Here is a 24,250-nt window from a genome sequence, read left to right on the forward strand (position 1 = left end):
AAAAAAAAAAAAAAAACTTGGAGAACCAGAAGGAACTGGGCTGATAGATACAAAGTGCTAAATGGAAAAATAATAACTGCCAAACAGGAATCCTGTATCTAGCAAAACCGTTTTTCAAAAGTGAGGGAGAAATTAAGACAATCCCAAATAAAGTTTGAGTTTGTTACCATCAGATCTGCTTTGGAAGAAATACTCAAAGTGAGTCTTGCATAGTGAACTTAAAGGACATTAGACAGTGATTCAAAGCTGTTTGAAGATATACAGAGCTCAATAAAGGGAAATATATGGGCAATTATAAAAGTTAATATTGTCATAGTGGTTAATGACTATACCTGTTTTCTACATGATTTAAGAAACTAATACATTTTTTAAACAATTACTAGTTTATAAGCCAGTATTGTGACTGTGGCTAGTAACCCCATATGTGGTTTTCTACATAATTTGAGACTAATGACATTTAAAATAATTATTAGTTTATGTTTTGGGTTTTGGGGTACACAACATATGAGGCTGTCATTTGGGGGACTTCAATGAAAAGAAGTGAGGACAGAACTGGAAAGACAGAGTTTTTGTATGATATTTAAGTGTTAAAACTCTAGGATTGTTAAATGTAAACCCCATGATAACCACAAATAATAGAGCTGCAAAATAAACACAGAAGGAAATGAGTGAGAAAGTAAACATGTCACTACAAAAAATCAACATAAGACTGTAAGACAGGAAGTGAGGAACAAAAAACGCTATAGGGCATATAGAAAACAGGCAAATTGACGGGTCCCTCATTTTAAGTAATTAAGTATAAATGAATTTAACTCTTCAGTCAAAACACAATTGGGAGGATGTATAAAGACACCTGATTCAACTATATGCTATATACGGGAAACACATTTTAGATGCAAAGACAAAAAGAGAGTTAAAGTGAAAGGATGGAAAAACAATTAAAAAGAAAGGATGGGAAAAGATACTGCATGCAAATAGTAATCAAAAGAGCAGGGGTGGCTTTACTGATATCAGACAAAAGAGACTTTAAATTGAAAAGATTGCAAGAGACAAGGATTTTAATAAAAGTTTAAATAGAGAATATATTTATGAATTGTAAACAAACTAAATATATAAGTTGTAAACATTTATGTGCCTAATGAATATGAAATGAATGAAATATGAAGCAAAATTGACAGAATTGAAGGTTGAAATAGACAATTTTACAATAATACTTTAGTACTCCTTTTATGATAATGGATAGAATGAGACAGAAGGTAAGGAAATAGAGGACTCACACAATAAACCAACTATACAGAACACTCTACCTAAGAACAGTAGGATACACATTCTTCCTAAGTGCACATGAGATATTTTCTAGGATAGACCTCATATCAAGCCACAAATTAAGTTTCAGTAGATTTATAGAAAGAGGCATACAAAGTATGTTGTCTGACCACAGCAGGATTCAGTTAGAAGTCAATAACAGAAGGAAAGTTGGAAAATTCACTTTACCATTGAAATTAGACAACAGTCTTGAACAACCAGGGAGTCAAAAAATAAATCACATGGGAAATTAGAAAATACTTAGAGACAACTGAAAAAACAATGTACTAAAACTATGGGATGCAACAAAAGTGTTGCTAAGAGGAAATTTTATTGTTATAAATCACACTGAAAAACAAAGCTCTCACCCCAACAAGCTGACTTTACAACTTAGGGAACTAGAAAAAGAAAAAACAATTAAATCCAAAGCTAGTAGAAGGAGGAAATAATAAAGATTACAGATAAATGAAAGAGAGAATAGAAAAACAATAGGAAAAATCAATGAAACCAAAAGTTGATTGGTTGAGAACAGCAAATTTGACACACAAAAATTTAACTGGATGGACTAATAAAAAAGACTCAAATTACTGAAATCATAAGTTAAAGTGAGTACATTACTACAGATTCTACAGAAATAAAAAGGATTATGAGTATGATGAACAGTTCTACTCAAATTGGATAACTAGATGAACAAATTCTTAGAAATACAAAGCCTACTAAGACTAAATTATACACAAAAATAGAAATTCTGAATAGATCTATAACTAGTAGGGAGATTGAAACAGTAATCAAAAATCTGACAATGAAAAGCCCTGGAACTGACAGCTTTACTATTGAGTTCTACCAAACATTTAAGGGAGAAATAACACCAATCCTTCCTAAACTCATCCTAAAATTTGAAGAGGAGGGAACACTTCTTGACTCATGCTGTAAAACTAACATTAACCTGATATCAAAGCCAGACAAAAACACTACAAGAGAAAAAATACAGAATAATATCCCTTGTGAACATTGATGCAAACAAAAAAAACCTTTCAACAAAATACTAGCAAACTGAATTCAGCAGCATATTATAAGGATTATACACCATGACCAAGTGGGATCTATTTCTGGAATGCAAGGATGGTTCAACATATGAAAATTTATCAGTGTAATACACCACATTAAAAGAATGAAGGACAGAAACCACAAGATCTCAATTGAGATATCAACATAAAAAGCATTTCACACAATATTTTTTCATGATAAAGGCATTCAGTAAAGTAGGAATAGAAGGAAACTACCTCAACATAATAAAAGCCATATATGAAAAACCCACAGTGAACATCCTATTCCATGCTGGAAAGTAGGGAAAAGTTTTCCTGTACAATCAGGAACAAGTCGAGGATTCCCATTCCCACTTTGACCATTTCTGTTCAACCTAGTGCTGGATATTGTAGCCAGAGGAGTTAGGAAAACAACAATAACAGAAAAAGCATTCAAATTGAAAAGGAAGAAGTGAAATTATCTCCGTTCACAGATGATATGATCTTCAGCTTTATTGAAGTATAATTGAGAAAATTTTAAGATAAAGTGTACAGCATGATTTAATATATACATACATTGTGGAAAGAATCTGCACCTCCCATCTAGTTAATTAACACATCCATCATTTGACATATTTACCTTTACGTTCCACTCTCTACAAATTTCAATTACACAGTATTATCACTTATAGTCACCATTTTATACATTAGATCCTCAGACCTTACTCATTTTATAACTGAAAGTTTATACCCTTTACCAATCTTTTATGCCACCCTCCAGTCCCTAGTAAACACTTCTTTACTCTCTGACTGTAAGTTTGACTCTCCCCTCCTCCCTTTTTTAGATTCCACTTATAAGTGAAACTATACAGTATTATCCTTATTCTCTCTGGCTTATTTCACTTAGCATAATGCCCTTCAAGTCCATCCATGTTGTCACAAATTACTGGGATTGGTGGATCATATGGTACTTCTGTTTTTACTTTTTTGAGGATCCTTCATACTGTTTTCCATAGTGGTTGTATTACTTCACATTCCCATGTACAGTGTACAGGGTTCTCTTTTTTTCACATCCTTGCCAGCATTTGTTATCTCATCTTTTGGATGATAACCATTCTAACAGGTGGGAGGTGTTAGCTCTCTGTGGTTTTGATTTGCATTTTCCTGATGATTAGTGGTATTGAGCACCTTTCATGTACCAGTTTCCTATTTGTATATCTTCTTTGGAAAAATGTCTATTTAGGCCCTTTATCCACTTTTTAATTAAGTTATTTGGATTTTATTTATTGAGTTGTAGATATAATCTTATATGTAGAAAACCCTAAAGATTCCACCAAAAAAATTTGTCAGAAAAAACTTGTCAGAATAGATGAATTCAGCAAAATAGTAGGATACAAAGGCAACATGCAAAAATCAGTTGCATTTCTGTACACTAATGAACAATCTGAAAAGGAAATTATGGAAATTCATAATTTATAATAGCGTGAAAAAGAATAAAATACTTAGGAATCAACCAAGGAGGTGGAAAGCACGTATAGCGAAAACTATAAAACATTGCTGAAAGATGTTAAAGACATAAATAAATTGAAACATTACTATTTTCATGGGTTGGAATACTTAGTAATATCAAAATGTTAGTATACCCAAAGTAATCTATAGCTTCGATGCAATCTCTATTAAAATCCCACTGACCTAAAAAAAAAAAGAAAAGAAAATTCTATCCTAAAATTCATATCTCAAGGAACCCTTAATAGCCAAAACAATCTTGACAAGAAGAACAAAACTAGAGGACTAACTTCTGGTTTCAAAGCCTATTATAAGCCTACAGTAATCAAAACATTGTGGTACTGGCATAAAGACAGACATATAAATCCATGGAATAGAATAAAATCCAGGAATGTATCCTCTCATATATGGTCAAATGATTATTTTTTTAAAAGGATTTATTTTATTAGAGAGCAACTACGAGTGGGAGGAGCAGAGGGAGAGAGAGAGAGAGAATCCCAAGTAGACTCCTCGCTGAGCAGGAGCCTGATATGGGGCTCGATCCCAGGACCCCAAGATCATGACCTGAGCTCAAACCAAGAGTCATGCTTAACTGACTGTGCCACCCAGGCACCCCTGGGCAAATGATTCTTGACAAGGATGATGCCAAGACCATTCAGTGGGAAAGGACAGTCCTTTCAACAAATGGTGGTAGGAATTGGATATCCACACAAAAAGATTTCATTTGAAATATTACCTAAGACTGTATACAAAAATTAATTCAAAATGGATCAAAAAAACTAAGTTTAAGAACTAAAAAACCTCTTAAAATAGAACTAAAGCTTCACAACATTGGATTTGACAGTGATTCATTAGACATGATGTCAGAGGCATAGGTAACAAAAAAATAGACAAATTGGACTTCACAAAAGTTTTTAAAAAATTTTTCATCAAAAGATACGTACAGAATGAGAGAAAATATTTCCAATCATAAAATTTGATAAGAGATTAATACCCAGAATACATAGAGAACACCTAAAATTCAACAACAAAAAAATCAACCTAATTCAAAAATGGGCAAAGAATTTGAATAGACTTTTCTCTAAAGATGTACAAATTTTTTTTAATATATATTTTTTAAAGATTTTATTTATTCATTTGAGACACAGAGATACAGAGGGAGAGAGAGCATGAGCGGGGATGGGAGACAGAGGGAGAGGGAGAAGCAGGCTCCCCGCTGAGCCAGGAGCCCGACGTGGGGCCCGATCCCAGGACCCCGGAATCACGACCTGAGCCGAAGGCAGACGCTCAACCATCTGAGCCACCCAGGCGCCCCTAAAGATGTACAAATTATCAATATGCACAAAGATATCACCTCACTCTCAGGATGTCTGCTATCAAAACAAAAAAACAAGAAACAAGTGTTTTTGAGGATGTGGCAAAATTGAAGGCTGTGCCTTGTTGGTGGGAAGTTAAAATAGTATAGCTGCTGTGGGAAACAGTGTGGCAGTTTTTAATAAAACTAAAATAGAATTACCATATGATCCAGCAATTCCACTTCTGGGTATATACCCAAAAGAATTGAAAGCAAGTTCTCAAAGTAATTATTTATGCATCCATGTTCATAACAGCCTTATTCACAATAGCCAAAAAGGTGGAAGCAACACAAGTGTACTTCAGCAGATGAATGGATAAGTCACATGTAATATCCATACAAGGGAATAATATTCAGCCTTTAAAAAGGAAATTTTGCCATATGCTACAATGAAGATAAACTTGATGATATTATGATAAACTAAGGCAGTCACAAAAAGACAAATATGATTCCACTTATATGGGGTAGTTGGAGTAGTCAAAATCACAGAGACAGAAAGCAGAACAGTAATGCCAGCAGCTGGGGAGAGGGACAAATGGAGAGTTTCTGTTTAATGGATAAAGAATTTCAATTCCACAGGATGAAAAGAGCTACAGAGATTGATGGTGGTGATGGTTGCACAACATTATGAATATATTTAATACTATTGCACTGTACATTTAACAAAATTAAAATGGTAAACTTTGTTGTATATTTTACCATGATATAAAAATTTTAATAAAAAAATATGTGCACATTTATAGTGGCTTTATTCATCATTCTCCAAAGCGAAAATAACCCAAATGTTCTTCAACTGTCATACCTCTATATAGAAATATTAATGACTGGTACAATATGGATCTATCTCTAATGCATCATTAGTAAAAGAAGCCAGACTCACAAAGTCACACACTGTGTGACTCCTATTTTCATGAAATTCTTTAAAGAGAAAACTCAACAGAGACCTGATGAGTGATTGCCAGGTGTGGGTGGATGAATTGACTACAAAGGGATGACGGTATTTTCGGGTGTGCTGGAATATTGGATATTGTGGTTGAGGTGGGTATATGCTATGAATTTATTAAAACTCAGATTTATACATTAAAAAAAACTTTACTGGATTGCTTGTAAATTGCTAGCGAGATTGTGAAGTGGTACAATCACTTTGGAAACAGTTTGACATTCTATAAATTTTACATTTAGTTATAATAAGAACCAACAATTGGGCGCCTGGGTGGCTCAGTTGTTAAGCGTCTGCCTTCGGCTCAGGTCATGATCCCAGGGTCCTGGGATCGAGTCCCACATCGGGTTCCCTGCTCGGCGGGAAGCCTGCTTCTCCCTCTCCCATTCCCCCTGCTTGTGTTCCTGCTCTTGCTATGTCTCTCTCTGTCAAATAAATAAATAAAATCTTTAAAAAAAAAAAAAAAAGAACCAACAATTTCACGTCTAGGTTTAACCCATGTGATATGAAAATACATGTCTATAAAAAGTCTTGTTTATCCTTCACAGCAGCTTTATTCATAATTGCCAAAAATATAAACAGCCTGTATGTCCATCAACACATAAGATAAACAAATGATGGTGCATGCATATAATAGACTATGACTCAGCAGCAGACTACTGTAATACATTTTTTACAAATGCTTTCTGATCCAATTTTTTGAGGCCCTTCCTACAGGTCAATCAGACCTTCTTGGGCATCTGATTAAGTCCACATCCCAAACCACTTCCCTTATCAGACTTTCACACTCTGGATCACTATGTACCTTCTCTAATCACCCAAGGACCAGGTATCAGACAAGGAATATCCCTACACCCCAGAGTCCACTGAAATTATTGAGACATCCTAAACCTGCCTACCCGCTTCACCCATTCCTTCCTATGGAAACCATAAAGAAGGAACTTGCAGGTAGTTTCCTTCTCTTCCTCTGCTTGGTGAATGCCTGGTGCTTCCTTTGAGTGGGCCTGTGTGGTGTCCTATTTCTCCTCAGGGGACTGTGAGCATAACAAACTGCAAACCTTTCTGGTTTCACTTTCTTGATCTGAGTCTGACCTTACCCTACCAAACCCACAGTAGTAAATATGATTAAAACAACTACTGATATACAAAACAGTACATATTTGTATTAGTTTTTTATGGCTATTGTAACAAATTACCATAATATTCGTGGCTTAGAACAACAGAAATTTATTGTTTTACAGTTCTGGAGACCAGAAATCCAAAATCTTTTTCACTGATCAAGGTGTTGGCAGGGCCATGCAACCTCTAGAGGCTTTAAGGAAAAAGCAAACCTTTCTTTCAGCTGTGGTGGCTGCCAGCATTCCTTCACTTGTGGCTGCATCACTCCAATCTATGCCTCCATGGTCATATGCTCCATGCCTTTTCTATTTCTATGTGTATTAACTCTCTTTCTTATAAGGTACATATGATGGTATTCATGACCCACTGGATAATTCAGATTACTCTAGTCATCTCAAGATCCTTAACTTAATTACATCTGCAAAGGCTTCTTCAAAATAAAGAAACATCTATGGGTTCTAGAGAATAGGGCCTGATATCTTTTTAAAAAGTATTTATTTATTTAAAACATTTTAGTAGTCTTTATTTTTTTAAAGCAGTTTTAGGTTCGCAGCAAAATTGAGAGAAATTAGAGTTCCCATGTAATTCCTGCCCTCACACATGTACAACCTCCACTACTCTCAACTTCCTGCATTAGAGTGGTATGTTAATTATAATTAATGTACCTACACTGACACATTATTATCACCCAAAGTTTACATTAAGATTTCCTCTTGGCATTGTACATTTTCTTTTTATAAATGCATAAAACGTATCCATACAGAATAGATCCATTGCTCTGAAAGTTCTCTGAGCTCCACCTATTTATCCCTTCTTACCCCTAACTTCTGGCAACTACTAATCTTTTTACTGTTTCCAAACTGTTGTCTTTTTCAGAATGTTATATCCTATTACAGTATGTAGCTTTTTCATATCAGCTTTTTTCACTTAGTAATATGCATACAAGACTCCTCCATGTCTTTTCATGGCTTGATAGCTCATTTCTTTTCAGCACAGAATAATTTTTCCTTGTCTGGATGTAACACAGTTTATCCATTCGCCTACTGAAAGACATGTTGCTTTGAAATTGGGCAATTATAAATAAAGCTGCTATGAACATCTGTGAGTACACTTTTTTTTTTGTGGACATAAGTTTTCCATTTATTTGGGTAAATACCAAGGAGCATGATTGCTGGATTTCATGGTAAGAGTATGTTTAGTCTCATGAGAAACTGCCAAATTGCCTCCCAAGGTGTTTGTACCATTTTGCATTTGCTCCAGTAATGAATGAGAATTCCTGTTGCTTCACATCCTCAGCATTTGTTGTTGCCAGTGTTCTGGATTTTTGTCATTCTAATCAGTGTGTAGTGGTATCTTGTTTTAATTTGCAGTTCCCTAATGTCATATGATGTTGGGCATCTTTTCATCTGTATATCTTCCTTGGTATTTGTTTAGATCTTTTGCTCATTCTTTAATTGCATTGTTGATTTTCTTGTTGTTGAGTTTTTAAAGTTCTTTGTATACTTTGTATAATATGTCGTATGCATATATTTTCTCCCAGTCTGTGGCTTTTCTTCTGATTCTCTCGATAGTATTTTTCACAGAACAGGTTTTAAATTTTAATAAAGTTATGCTTATCAATTATTTCTTCCATGGATTGTGCCTTTGGTGTCATTTCTAAGAAGTGATTGTCAAACCCAGGGCTATCTAGATTTTCTCGTATGTTATCTTCTGGGAGTTTTAGTTTCACATTTTATATTTAAGTCTACAGTCCATTTTGAGTTAATTTTTGTAAAGGATGTAAAGTCTGTGTCTAGAATCCCACCCACCCCCCTTTTTGGGGCATGTGGATGTCCAGTTGCTCCAGCACAATTTGTTGAAGAGATGGTCTTTTCTCCATTGTACTGCCTTTACTACTTTGTTAAAGATCAGTTGACTATATTTGTGGGTCTATTTAGAGACTCTTTATTCTGTTCCATTGATTTATCCTTTTTTTTTTTCCCCTAATATCACTCTCCTGAATACTGTAGATTTATAGTGTGTTAATGTCAGGTAGTGTCTGTCCTCTGTTGTTCTTTAATATTATGTTAGCGGTTCTGTCTTTTTAATCTCCATGTAAACATTAGAATCTGTAGATATCCACAAAATAACTTGTTAGTATTTTTATTGGGATTGTATTGAATCTATAGATCAAATTGGAAAGAATTATTATCTTGGTAATATTGAGTCTTTTTACCTATGGACATGGAATATCTCTCCATTTATTTAGTTCTTCCTTGATTTTGTTCATCAGAGTTTTGTAATTTTCTTCATATAGATCTTATATATATCTTGTTAGATTTTTACCTAAATATCTCATTTTGGGGGGCTGCTAATAATAATGATAGACAATATAGGAGAGAGATTAAGAGACAGGGTCGATAGAATGATACCTATCATATATTCAATTGTAGTTCCAAATAAATAAATGAATTGTGGAAACAGTGGCTATATAAAGTATACCCTTAGAATTTTCTAGATCTGATAAGAAACACACACAAATACACACACATATACACACAGATTTCCAAGAACACAGGATGAATTTTTTAAAATCCTTATTTAGACATAACACAGGGACAATATTTTTAAAGCAGTAAAAAAAAAATAATAATTAAAAAAAGACAAAAAAAGATTTCCTCCATGGAATGTCAATTAGACTGACATCTGACTTCTTTATAGCAACAAAGGAAGCCAGATGTCTCTAGAATATATGCAAAGTAGTGAAAGAAATAACTTCTATAAATTTACACAGAGAAAGTAGTTTTAAGGAATGAAGATAAAGACATTTTCAGAAAAGCAACAAAGAGGGTTTGTCAGAGTGTATGTCAACTATACTCAAATTTAAAGAAATACATATTTCACTTAAAAAAAAGAGGATTTGTGAGCAGATATTCACCAAAAGAAATTATAAAGGAAATATTTTAGACGTCTGTAGTTACCCCAGGTAGGAGATCTGAGGAGTGAAGAACAAAGTGGTAAATATCTGGGTAATCTAAATAAAAATGTCTTTATTAAAAATAATGTTTTGCAGGATTAAAAACATAAGACATTTAAAAAATAAAAACAATGAGTATAAATTAAAATAGAGTTGAATATTCCCTTTGACAACTGACATAATCAATACATTTGAACTCTGAAATTAACACATGGTATAATTTCCATGTTAACCATTAATAAAGTACAAACAGAGTGTATAATTTCTACTGTGTTAAATGATAAAATACAGAAAGATAATTTAAAAGAAGACAAGAAATATGAAAAAAATTGGTGGGGCAATAAGGTGATAGATTTAAACTTAAATATATCAATAGTTAACGTTCAGGGTAAATGGACTTAAAGTTTCTATTAAAAGACAAACGTTTTCACACATGATTAAAATAAATGCATAGAAATAGGTAAAGGTAAAGGCAAGTACAAAATATACCAGGCAAATTCTAACCAAAGGAAAGCTGGTATAGCTTTATTGGAATTAGATGAAATAGATTTAAGGCCAAATCAGTACAAAAGATAAAATGGTTATATGTTATAATAAAAAATATTAGACTTTATAATTTTAACACATTGACTAGAAAATTAGTAATTATAAGTTTTTTACCCTCTATAACATAGATTTAAAATAGATAAAGCAAAAAATTTGAAAGAAATGGTAAGAATAAGCAATTCTATATATAATGGGAGATTTTAGATGTACCTATCTCAGTAGTAGAACAAGATGATTTAAACAAGTTTTAATTAACTTGACCAAATGGACATATAGACAACATGTTTTTTTTTTTAAAATAATTGTTTACATACTGGGTCGTAAGGCAAATCTTTTAAAGGATTGAAATAATACAGAATATGTTCATTGTACTAAGATCACATAGCAGGCTCTTACTGAATGGCTTATGAAATTAATTGCTACATCTTTGGGGAAGTATATTTCCCCAATGAAAAATATTATATATGGAATATATGTATATTTTGATTGTTCAGAATTGTTAAAACATTACAAGTTAAGCTTCAGTTCAGTTGAACACAATCCCTAATCTTGGTTTCATCCCTGCTTCCTCAGAGATAACCTTTGTTACTAGTTTTTTGTATGAATGTACATGCAGTTTATTTCGATGCATATATGTACACATATAAAATATGCAATTTTTGGAATGCTTTTTTCCATATATAAATGGAGACACACTGTTATGTGTTTCTTCATTCAAAATGACCTTTCATGTTGTTACAATGAAATCTGCCTTTTTAAGAAATAAAAGCGAACTATTTTACCTGTCGGAGTATGGCTGTACTGTATTTTATTTAGCCATTTTTCAGTGTAATGACATTTAAGTTTTTTCCAAAGATTTTGTTATAAATGTTATAATGAGCTTTTGTGTTTACATGTCTCTCTGTACACATGGGTGAATATTTCTGTAAGTAGATAAGTAGAAGTGCATTTTAAATACATTTTTATATTTTAATATTATGTAAAATTGCCCAAAGGTACCAATTTTTACCCTCTGGTAGTATTATAGTATATCAGAGTACCTTTTATAACACTCTCACCAAAAATTAATATTATGAATCTTCTAATTTTTGCTTTTCTAATAGATGAAAACTGATTTGTTATTTTAATTTGCATTTCCCAAATTGCTAGCTAGGCTGAGCATCCTCTCACATTTTTTTTTTTTTTTTTGGACATTTGTGTTTCCTCTTTTGAGATTTGTCTGTTGCTCCTTTTCCCAGTTTTTAAAAAAATTTTCTTCTTATTGATTACCTGGAGTTGTTCTTATGTTCTCGTTATTGTTTCTTTGTTATATATTGCAAGTACATTCTCCCAGTCTATCATTTGTTTCTTGAATAGTCTTTCTAGTGCAAATTTAAGAAATCACAGATGTTGCTAAAAAACCAGGATAGTGCCAAAGATATGTCTGCTTTATTTTCTTCAACTATTTACCATGGAAAAAGGATCTGTTACTTTTTATTTTGATTTATTTTTAATTGAAATATATTTGATATGTAACATATAAATTTAAGGTATACAATATGTTAATTATGACACATTTATATATGTAACATTGTAGCAATAATTAACATTTCTATCATGTTACATTAATTATCCTTTTTTTGTGGTTGGAATAATTAAGTTCTAGTCTCTTAGCAAGTTTGATGATTGTAATACAATATTGTTGTCTATATTCAGTACACTGTGTATTAGATCTCTAGGACTTATTTACTACTAGTGTAAGTTTGTACCCTTAAACTTAAGTGTCATTTCCTCCCCCCCTCCCCCCCCCCCGCCAATCCACTGACAACTACCCTTCTACTCTGTACAAGTTTGGGTTCTTTAGATTTTACATGTAAGTGATACTGTATAGTACTTACCTTTCTCTGTGTGACTTATCTCACTTAATGTACTGAAGTTTCATCCATATTCACAAATGGCAGGATGTCCTCCATTCTCATGGCTGCATAATAATCCTCTTCTTATCCATTCATCCATTGAGGGACACTTAGGTCATTTCCATATCTTGGCTGTTGCGAATAATGCTTGCAATAAACATGGGCGTGCAGATACACGTCTTGGAAATCGTTTTTATTTTCTTTGGGTGTACACCTAGAAGTGGAACTGATGAGTCATATCATAGATCTGTTTTTAATTTTTTGAGAAACCTTCATGCTGTTTCCACAATGGTTGAACCAATTTGCATTCCCACCGACAAGGTACAAGGGTACCCTTTTCTGAACATTCTTGCCAACACTTACCATCTTTTATCTTTTTTTTTTTTTTTAAGATTTTATTTATTTATTTGACAGCGAGAGACACCGTGAAAGAGGGAACACAAGCGGGGGGAGTGGGTGAGGGAGAAGCAGGCTTCCTGCTGAGCAGGGAGCCCGATGCGGGGTTCGATCCCAGGACCCTGGGATCATGACCTGAGCTGAAGGCAGACACTTAAGGACTGAGCCACCCAGGCACCCCATCTTTTTTCTTCTTGATGATAATTATTCTAACAGTGTAAGGTGGTATCTCATTGTAGTTTTGATTTGCATTTCCATGTTGATTCCTAATTTTGACCGTCTTTCATGTACCTGTTGACAATTTGGATGTCTTCTTTGGAAAAACATCTATTTAGTTATGCCACAAAATTTAATTTAGTTAGTTAAATTAGATTGTTTGGTTTTTCATTATTGAGTTGTATGAGTTCTTCATACATTTTGAATATTAAATATATTCTGATCTGGGGTTTCCAATATTTTTTTCCAATTCTATAGGTTGCATTTTAATTTTGTTCATTGTTTCCTTTGCTGTGCAAAAGCTTTTAAGTTTGATGTAGTCCCATTTGTTGATTTTTGTTTTTGTTGTTTGTACTTTTGGTGTCATATCCAAAAAAATCATTGCCAAGACCAATTTCAAGGAGATTCTTCCCTACAGTTTCTTTTCGTAGTTTTATATTATCAGGTCTTATGATTAAATCTTTGATCCATTTTGAATTAGTTTTTGCGAATGGTGTAAGAAAGGGGTCCAGTTTCATTGTTCTGCATGCATTTTTCCAGTTTCCCAGTACTATTTGTCAAAGATCCTATCCTTTCCCCTTGGGTGTTCTTGGCTCCCTTGTTGAATAGTAGTTGACCAAAAATGCAGGGGTTTAATTCTGAACTTCCTATTCTGTTTTGTTGGTCTATGTGTCTATTTTTATGCTAGTATCATACTGTTGTTATTACTATAGCTTTGTAATATAGTTTGAAATCAGGAAGTGTGATACTTCCTGCTCTGTTCATTTTCCTCAGGATTGTTTGGCTATTCAGAGTCTTACGGATCCATACAAATTTTTTTTTTTTTAAGATTTTATTTATTTATTTGACAGAGAGAGAGAGCGCACAAGTAGGGGGAGCGGCAGGCAGAGGGAGAGGGAGAAGCAGGCTTCCCTCTGAGCAGGGAGCCCGATGCGGGGCTCGATCCCAGGACCCTGGGATCATGACCTGGGCCAAAGGCAGACGCTTAATGACTGAGCCACCCAGGCGCCCTTCCATACAAATTTTAGAATATTTTTTTCTATTTCTGTGAAGAATGCCATTGGTATTCTGATGGGGATTACACTGAATCCATAGATGACTTTGGATAGTATTGACATTTTAACAATATTCTTTCTATTCATGAAAAAAGGGTGATTTTCCATTTTTTTGTGTGTCATCTTCAGTTTCTTTCAGGAAAGGCTTGTAGTTTTTGTTGTACGGATCTTTCACTTGGTTATATTTCTTCCTAAGTTATTTTATTGTTTCTGATGCTACTTTGAATGCGATAGTTTATTTTTTTCTCAGATGTTTCATTATTAGTGCAACTGATTTCTGCATGTTGATTTTGTATCCCACAATTTTGTGAAATTGATTAGTTTCAACTGTTTTTGGGTTGAGGCTTTGTGATTTTTTTTTTTTACATGAAGTCATATCATCTGTAAATAGTGACAGTTTACTCCTTATTTTACAATTTGGATTACTTTTATTTCTTTCTCCTACAGGACTAGCCAGGACTTCTAATACTATATTGAATGAGTGGTGAGAGTGGACATCTTTGTCTTGTTCTTCATCTTAGAGTTTTCAATTTTTTCCGTTGAGTATAATATTAGCTGTGGGTTTGTCATATATGGCTTTTATCATGTTGAGATATATTCCTTCTATACCTCATCTGCTGAGAGTTTTTAATCATGAAAGGATGTTGTATTTTATTAAATACTTTTTCTGTATCTACTAAGATGATCATGTAATTTTTGTCTTTAATTTTATGAATGTGATATATTACTTATTGATTTGCATATGTTGAACCATGCTTGCACCCCAGGGATAAATCTCACTTGGTCATGATGTATATTCTTTAATGTGTTCTTGAATTTGGCTTGCTAATATTTTGTTAATAATTTTTGCATTTATATCCATCAGGGATATTAGTCTGTAATTTTCTTGTGGCATCCTTATCTAGCCTTGGCATCAGAGTAATGCTGGCCTCATAGAATGTGTTTGGGAGTGTTCGCTTTTCAATTTTTTAGAAGTGTTTGAGAAGGATGGATGTTAATTCTCCTTTAAATGTCTGGTAGAATTTACCAGTGAAGTCATCTAGGCCTTGGGTTTTCTGTGTTGTGAAGTTTTTGATTATTGATTCAGTCTTTTTACTCATTATTGGTCTATTCAGACTTTTTATTTCGTCCTGATTCAGTATTGGTAGCTTGTGTATATCTAGAAATTTACCCATTTCTTTTAGGTTATCTAATTTGTTGGCATGTAATTACTCATAGTAGTCTCTTATGATTGTATGTATTTCTATAGTATCAGCTTCAGTGTCTCCTTTTTCATTTCTAATTTTATCCACTTCAGTTTCTTTCTTTTCTTGGTTAGCTAGCCAAAGTTTTTCAATTTTGTTTACCTTGTCAAACAACAACAACAACAACAACAAAAAACTTTGTTTCATTGATCCTCTCTATTGTTTTTCTGGTCTCTATTTCATTTATTTCCACTCTGATCTTTATATTTCCTTTCTTCTACTACTTTGAGCTTGATTTGTTCTTCTGTTTCTAGTTCCTTGAGATATAAAGTTAGGTTGTTTATTTGAAATCTTTTTAATTTCTTGATATATGCATTTATCACTATAAACTTTCCTCTCATCCTCTCAGAACTGCTTTTGCTGCATCCCATACATTTTGATATATTGTATTTCCATTTTCATCTGTTTTGAGATCATTTTTATTTCCTTTTTGATTTTTGACTCAATTGTTCAGAAGTGTGTTGTTTAGTTTCCACATTTTTGTAGATTTTTCAGCTTCTCTTGTTGATTTTTATTTTAATCAGTGTGGTAGGAAAAGAGAGTTGGTATAATTTCAATCTTAAATTTGCTAAGATTTGTTTTGTGATCTATCAGATGATCTGTCCTGGAGAATGTTCCATATGTACTTGAGAAGAATGTGTATTCTGCTGCTGTTGAATGGAATATTCTATATACATTATGTACATTTATTCTAATATATGACTCAGTTCCATTGTTTCCTTATTGATTTTTCTGTCTAGATGACCTATCCATTGCTGAGAGTGGGGTATTGAAGTCCTTTACTATTCTTTTTTTTTTTTTTAAGATTTAATTTATTTATTTGTCAGAGAAAGAGAGAGAGTGCACAAGCAGGGTGAGTGCCAGGCAGAGGGAGAAGCAGGGTCCCCACTGAGCAAGGAGCCCAATGCAGTACTGGATCCCAGGGTCCTGGGATCATGACCAGAGCCAAAGGCCGACGCTTAACCGACTGAGCCACCCAGGCATCCCTGAAGTCCCTTACTATTCTTGTTATCCATTTCTCCCTTTAGATCTATTTAGTATTTGTTTAATATATTTCAGTGTTCCAATGGTGGGTGCATATATATATACACTTATTGTATTTTCTTGATGTGTTGACCCTTTTATCATTATATAATGACCTTCTTTGTCCCTTATTACAGTTTTTGGCTTGAAGTCCATTTTGTCTGATATAAGTATGGCTACCCCTGCTTTCTTTTGGTTTTCATTTGCATGGAGTATCTTCTTCCATCACTTTACTTTGAGCCTGTGTGTGTCTTTAGAACTTAAATGAGTCTCTTATAGGTAGCATATAGTTGGGACTTGTTTTTTAATCTATCCAGTCACTCTATGCCTTTCTATTGGTGAATTCAACCCATTAACATTTAGAATGATAATTGATATGTAAGGACTTACTGCTGCCATCTTGTCATTTGCCTTCTGGTTGTTTTATATCTTCATTGTTCCTTTTCCCCTCTGTTTTTGCCTACAGCTGCCTTTAAGATTCTTTATAACTAATTTTTGACAGTTTTGTTATAATGTGTCTTGGAAATGGTCTTTTTTTAAAAAATGATTTTATTGGCTTATTTATTTGACACAGAGAGAGACACTGAGAGCAGGAACAGAAGCAGGAGGAGTGGGAGAGGCAGAAGCAGGCCTCCCACTGAGCAGGGAGCCAGATGCAGGGCTCGATCCCAGGACCCTGGGATCATGACCTGAGCCTAAGGCAGACGCTTTAACGACTGAGCCACCCTGGCGCCCCAGAAATGGTCTTTTTGCATTGAAATAATAGGGTCTTCTAGCTTTGTGGACTTGTATGGTCAGTTTCTTCCCCAGGTTTGGAAAGTTCGCAGCTATTATATCTTTAATTTATCTCTGCCCTCTTCCCTGTCTCTTTTTCTGGTACACTAATTATTCTGTTTGCTTTTCTGATAGAATCTGATAGTACTCACAGGGTTTCTTCACTTTTTTAAAATCATAGTTTTCTCTCCTCTTCTGACTGAATCATTTCTAAATTCCTATCTTCCAAGTCACTTACACTTTCTTCCTTCTTATCTGCTCTGTTACGTATGCTCTTCAGTGTATTCTTTATTTCATTCTATGACTTCTTCAGCTCTAGAATTTCCGTTTTTGTTTGTTTGTTTTTAATTTCAGTCTCTTTGGTAGAGAACTCATTCTGTTCATTAATTTTATTCCGGAGTTCATTGAATTGCCTTTCTTCGGTTTTCTTGTAGCCCGTTAAAATTCTTCATAAAATTTATTTTGAATTCTCTATCAGTTTCATCTCAGTATTTTGTGTCTTTGAGTTCAGTATATGGAGAATTATTTTCTTTTCATGATATCATATTACCTTGATTTTTCATTATGTCTGACAATATGTGTGATTTTGATTTTACATTTTACATTTGAAGTAGGAAACACTTTTCTTATTTGAGAATTTGTGTAATTTGGCTCTTACAGCTCAACAGGCTAGCAATTAGAAAACTTTCTTTGGTAGTCCAGAAGGGGGCACTGTAGCTCAAGTTTTAGGTTTCTCCTACAGGAGATGGCTCTTGGGATGAAGTATGCAAAAAGAGCTGGCCGCAGAGTTGGGGGACATGTGGTTTTAGCATCTGGAACTTTGGGGGTGCCTACAGCCCATCAGGTGGATCCTAGTGTAGGGAACTTCAAGAGATCTATGGACAGACCTACAGCTGAAATCCTGAAGCATACAGAAGGAAATAAAGTTCCTTCCGTGCCATTTGATATTCCTTGTCTGCCTCCTTCCCTTCCCTCTCCCTCCCCCAAGTCATGGACGTCCCTCCTTAGAACTCTTGTGTCGCAGGAGAGAAACAAGCCCTCCAGCTGCAACCCACATGTAGCTAGACAGTGTGTCACTTCTTTCACTTATCACTTCCTCTGCCAGAGAGGTAGCTCCTTCTGTTGCAAAGCTCGGAGTGTTGCATTGTTGCCCTGGAGAGGGAGGCTGCCTCAGTGGGTTCCTCCCTGTCCTCTGCCTCCAAACTCACCTCTATTCCACTCTGATGGTGTGCCAGGTTCTCCTGTCAGGCTGACTGGACCTCCACAGAATCTTCATCTCCCATGAGTATCTGTCCACTTGTGTACTCTCCAGGTTCCTCTTCTCTAATCAGGGCAAGTGCAGGTGGAGCAGGTTCACCAACTCCCCTGAATCCACAGTCCCCTCTGAGATCCTCTCCACTTACTTTTGGATGCACAAGTAGATTGAAATTTCCTAGGTGTCCTGGTATAATGTAGAGAGGCACTTTAATTCAGTTATAGGTGACTAATTGTAATCAAAGAGGAGAGGAAAAAGAAATGACTCACACTACCATGATGCTGACATCACAGTCCATTTTTTTTAAGTTGTTATTTATTCAATATAAATACTGCTTGTCTCATTCCTAATAAGAGAATTAGATTTAGATAAGTGGCTCCAAATTTTAAACAAGATGAAAATAATACATTAATGGTGGATTTTTTTTATGAAACTGAATTTCATGACTTTCATATGAAAATATGTTTTTACACAATTTTTAAAAAAATTCTACTGATTACTTAGAGCTCAAAATCTGGAAACGATTGGACTAGCTTATTCCAGTAGTCTCTTTCAGTATTAATGTTCTCTGATCTTATGATTTATTCTTTCTTCCTACATCCCAAGAGAAAAGAAATGTCAAAGAGAATGTCTAAGAATCAAAGAGCTTAAGGGAACTTAATGGTTGTATCAATCAGGATAGAATTGGTGATGCCACAATAACAAAAAACCTGAATTCTCAGTGGCTTAACAATAGCCAAGTTTATTTCTCATGTTTACCTTAGATCAACAAGGAGACTCTTCACATTAGTCACTTTACGATCTGTCACTGAAACTTCATTTCGATATATGCTAACAATCACAGAGGCCCCAGAGTAAAACATATTACCTCTGCTTTTATTTCATTGCCAAAGCAAATGACATGGACATTCCCAAATTGAACAGGACAAGGTGCGTATTTCACCTGCAGGGAGGAGCACTGAATATTTATGAATAATAATACGTTCTGTGGGTGTGAGATCAGGAATAGAAACTGTAACAGACAGGGGTGCCTGGGTGGTTTAGTTGGTTAAGCAGCTGACTCTTGATTTTGGCTCAGGTCATAATCTGAGGGTTGTGAGATCAAGCCCCGTGTCAGGCTCTGCACTGAGTGTGAAGCCTCCTTAAGATTCTCTCTCTCCCTCTCCCTCTGCCTTTCATGCTCATGCTCTCTCTCTAAAACAAACAAACAAACAAAACCCACACTGTAACAGAGAAATATTAATTTTGTTTAGTGTAAAAATTTGAAAAACAGGAAATTATGATGAATACTTCCTACTTTTGCAATTTTCTAAACATTAATATTAGCTAAACAGAAATTTCCAAATTCTAAAATATCTTCACATAGAGTATTTGATTTTCTTTACAACTCAGTGGTGGAGACTGATAAGCCTGAGTAGTGGCTAAGAACTCACTATAGAGTTAAACTGCTTGGTTTTGAATTTCAGTCTCAGCAGTTACTGAAATTTGACTGTGGACAAATGACCTTACATAATGTGCTTCAGTTCCATTCTTTTAAAAGTGGGTATAATCATAATTCTATCTTGTATTTATGTTTATGTGAGGAATCAAAATGATAATACACTGAAATGACACATAGTAACACTCAATTCATATTGTTAGCTGTTTTTAGTTATTTTTGTATTTTTATCATATTTATCAATAATGCTATTACCCCCCATTTTCCAACTGAGACCTAAATGCAATCTACAGTGTTTGGTTTCTCTAAGGTTCACATAGTAGATGGCAAAGCGCAGATTCAAAATTAGATTTTTGGTTTAGAGTCTTGTTTACATCCTAGTCACACTTATTTAATTTGACATTATCATTTTAATCTATGTCTTTAAGGTTATTTTATCAAAAAAAATTCTTACAGATTGCTATAGATGGTTCAGGGGAAAAAAAAGATGAATTGAGATTGGGAGAAGATACTGAGAAAGAGAAAGGAAGAAAGATAGCAAAGAGAAAGAAAGCAAACAACCAAGGTCCAGTGTTAGGAGAGTTGGCAGGGCAGCAAACTGAGCAGAAGAGAGAAGACAGTGGTTTGTTAAGGAATCAGAAAGTGATAGTAGGCAATCAAGTATCATTGTAGAGTTCACATGAGACTTTTTTTTTTACAGATTAGGTTCGGAGAATTAGGCTGTAATAGGACTCTGAAGTCCTAAATTCAGCATTTTTTTTCCCCACTGGGAAGAGAAGCAAAACAAGAACTGCATGATTTTTGTTATTTTATAATTGAAAAGACTGATGTGGATTTGAGTTTGCTGATTTAAAGAAATGATGTGGTAAGTTATTTTAATGTTTTATGAGTATCATGTAGTCCCTACCCCCCACTTTTCGTCTTGAAATAAATGGTTTCTGTCATATGATTTGATATTATTCAGAGTTTCACAATCTATTCTAGGTTTGTTGACAACTCAAGTTTCAGTTTCCAGTGGCACAAAATGTACTATTTGTGCTCTTTGTGTTTGAAGTGTGTCTGAGCTGTAGCTCAAAATGTTTCTCTCATTTAAGAAATCTGGTAGGCAAACTTGATTATATTTGCCTCTTTTCTCTAACCTTCACATGTGATTTATTATCTTGAGCTCAGGTTCATTTTCCTGTTTTTCTTTTCTTTTCTTTTTTTTTTTTTTTGTGGGGATAGAGAGCTTGTGGGAGACAGTTTTGAGAAATTTGTACATGATTCAATGTAAAATTTAGAGGAATTATCACTTTTTTCAGTAAGACAAACCACTAACTTGACCAAATACTGTAGTAATAATACTACCTGAAGCTCTAGAATATTGAAAACTATGAAAATAGAGAGAAAAAAAAAACACTTGGAGATAAATAAAAGTGACAAAATAAGTATAGATGTGACATTTAAGGTATTTCCATTGAAATGCTTAATGGTACTTTAATTAAAAAACTTGTTAAAAGATATTTAACTATGAGGTATCTAGGCTAATAACTACAAATGATAAGAGTAGATGACTTGTCTCTTCTTGGTTAATGTTAATTTATTTACATGTTAAGAAATACACTACTATCTGCCTGAGATGTGAGGCTGCTTAGGATAGGGGGAAAGAACATTGTCATAGCTAATACTTACATAGGTAACTGGCATTTATATAAGTAGGAAGAAAGCTATAGAAATAGATACTAGTTTTTTTTACTACTACTTTTTGCCTAGCATTTTAATAGAGCTCCTTTATTCTATTTATGACATGGTATGATTTCAGTAGCATTTAAGCTGAATCACTAAATTTATGGTATTTCATGTATTAAGAGAAATCCTGGATTTATTCTAGAGCCTTTCCCCTATGATGTCATTTATATTGTGGACAGTAAATAAATAACAAATATCTCAATACTGATTGAGGAAAAAAATACTTGAGAACATCAGAAACTAGCAAACTTATGGAGAAGTCTAAGTTAATAGTATTTTTTTCTTCTTAACATTGTATATGTTTTATTGGCACTTCAAATATAAATACTTCTTAAGGAGGATTGCTTTTTACCAAATGTCCTAGTTCATATTTTTAAGGAACTCCCAATACAACTCATTTGACATATTGTAGTAGCCCTTAAAGCTTTAAAATAGAAGGAAATTTCCTCTTTGTAAGACAATCCGAGCAATAGACGTGGGCAATAGAGCACTGATATTAGTATTAATAACTGTGAATATCTTCTCTGAGGAGAACAATTTTAGGAAATCCATAATGGAAAGTAGACATAACAACTATTTCAAGTTCTTATTTTTTGTTTCGTTATTTTTTAAAAAAATATTTATTTATTTGAAAGAAAGAGAGCTCGAGCCGGGGGGAGGGACTGAGGGAGAGGAAGAAGCAGGCTCCCCACTGAACAGAGAGCCTGATGACCTGAGCAGAAGGCAGATGCTTAACTGAGCCACCCAGGTGCCCCTTTTTTGTTTTGTTATTGATATCAAAGATGTCAAGGATTTGTTTGCAGATTTTACTTCACAAGATATAAATATGCTTTAGTTTTTTGTTTGTTTGTTTGTTTGTTTTTTAAGGATTTTATTTATTTATTTGACAGAGGGAAAGAGTGCAGCAGGCAGAGGGAGAGGGAGAAGCATTCTCCCCGCTGATCAGGGATCTCGATGTGGGACTTGATCCCAGGACCCTGAGATCATGACCTGAGCTGAAGGCAGAAGCTTAACCGACTGAGCCACCCAGGTGCCCTGCTTTAGTTGTTTTAATGCCTCTCCTATGGAGTTTATATCTCTTTAGATTGATTGAGATGAAAATTAAGATTAAATGAGAAAATCTATGACAATGACTGACCCTTGATAGAAGATGATTGTATAATTGTATACATCCACCTATGCTGTGATGTTAGTAAAATTTCTCAGCTTATGTCTGCAAGTTATCTGTTATTTTAATAACATCCTAAAATACATGTGAAACACTATTAAAAACATTTCAGAGTTAATTGATGAGGCAGTGATGAGAAGTTATTTCAAAATCAACATGTGATCTCCTAGAAGCTCTGAAGAGGTTAAAACAAAAAGAGAGGAAAAGAAAAAAAAAGTGTGGAAAAAAGAGCAGATGGAAAACATTGCTAATTCCTTCTTATCACTATCTATTCCTGTGTGTGAGGGGGAGTAGAAAGTATTATTAGAATTTGGAAAGAGTGGAATGGAAAGAGAGAATGTCCAAGTGACTATAAGTGGAAGTGGAAAGAGAGCATAAGTTTAGAGCAGTTTGAATAGTACCAGCAATAAAAATAAAACAGTAATAACAACATTACAGAGACCAAATATATTGGGTTTTTAATGTATCATGCACTGGGGTAACAGCTTTATTTGTGTTAATTCACTCAATCATAATGACAACTTTATGAGGTACATAGTACTTTTTCTAGTTCATAAACTTAAAAGAGATTATTTAAAAAAAAAAGATTATTTTCCAGGGTCACACAGATAATAAATGACAAGATCAGGATTTGGACTGTAGTTTATCTAACTCCTAAGGTCATTTTCTTAACATTTGGAAACTTAAGTACGAAGTTCAAACGATGCTCTTATCTAGTTCTCCTCTTTATCACCGTCAGCCTTATATCAACCACTGTCTAGTCAGTCTTCTCTCTTTTTTCTCATTCGAATATTCATCTACATCCAGTTAGTCTCTTGTCCTCCTTGCAAATTTTCCTTCCTATTTGTTTTTGAAAACATTTCTCTGGTGCCTGGGTGGCTCAGTCAGTTAAGCATCTGCCTTGGGCTCAAGTCATGATCCCAAGGTCCTGGGATTGAGCCTGGTGTCAGGCTCCCTGCTCAGTGGGGAGTCTGCTTTTCCCTCTGCCCCTTCCCCCTGCTCCTGTGCATGCTTTCTCTCTCTCTCTGGCTTTCTCTCTCTCTCCCGCTCTCTGCCTGAAATAAATAAAATCTTTTTTAAAAAAAGAGGTCAAAGGAAACTGGGGAAATTAATGTTAATAAATTTTATGTAACCTAATGCATCACAAAATATTATTTCAACATAAATGCCATAAAATTAATTTTTACATTAATTTTTAATACTAATTCTTCACAATTTGGAGTATATTTTACACTTACAGCACATCTATGTTCAGACTAATATTTCAGGATCTCATTCACCAGATATTGCCTGTGGCTACCATATTG

At 34.3% G+C, this 24,250-nt stretch overlaps 1 long non-coding RNA gene across 1 annotated transcript; it reads left to right on the plus strand.

The window, feature by feature from the left end:
• The first annotated feature begins 16 nt into the window (after positions 1-16).
• LOC145720845 (uncharacterized) lies at positions 17-22,583 on the plus strand. The gene is made up of 4 exons (XR_014144062.1): positions 17-6,403; positions 6,620-16,237; positions 20,748-20,912; positions 21,032-22,583. It is a non-coding gene; the product is annotated as an uncharacterized LOC145720845 (long non-coding RNA).
• Positions 22,584-24,250: the final 1,667 nt, after the last annotated feature.

The sequence above is a fragment of the Leptonychotes weddellii genome, chromosome 4 (genome assembly GCF_054177405.1).
Source record: "Leptonychotes weddellii isolate Sample4059 chromosome 4, ASM5417740v2, whole genome shotgun sequence".
Classification (NCBI taxonomy): Eukaryota; Metazoa; Chordata; class Mammalia; order Carnivora; family Phocidae; genus Leptonychotes; species Leptonychotes weddellii.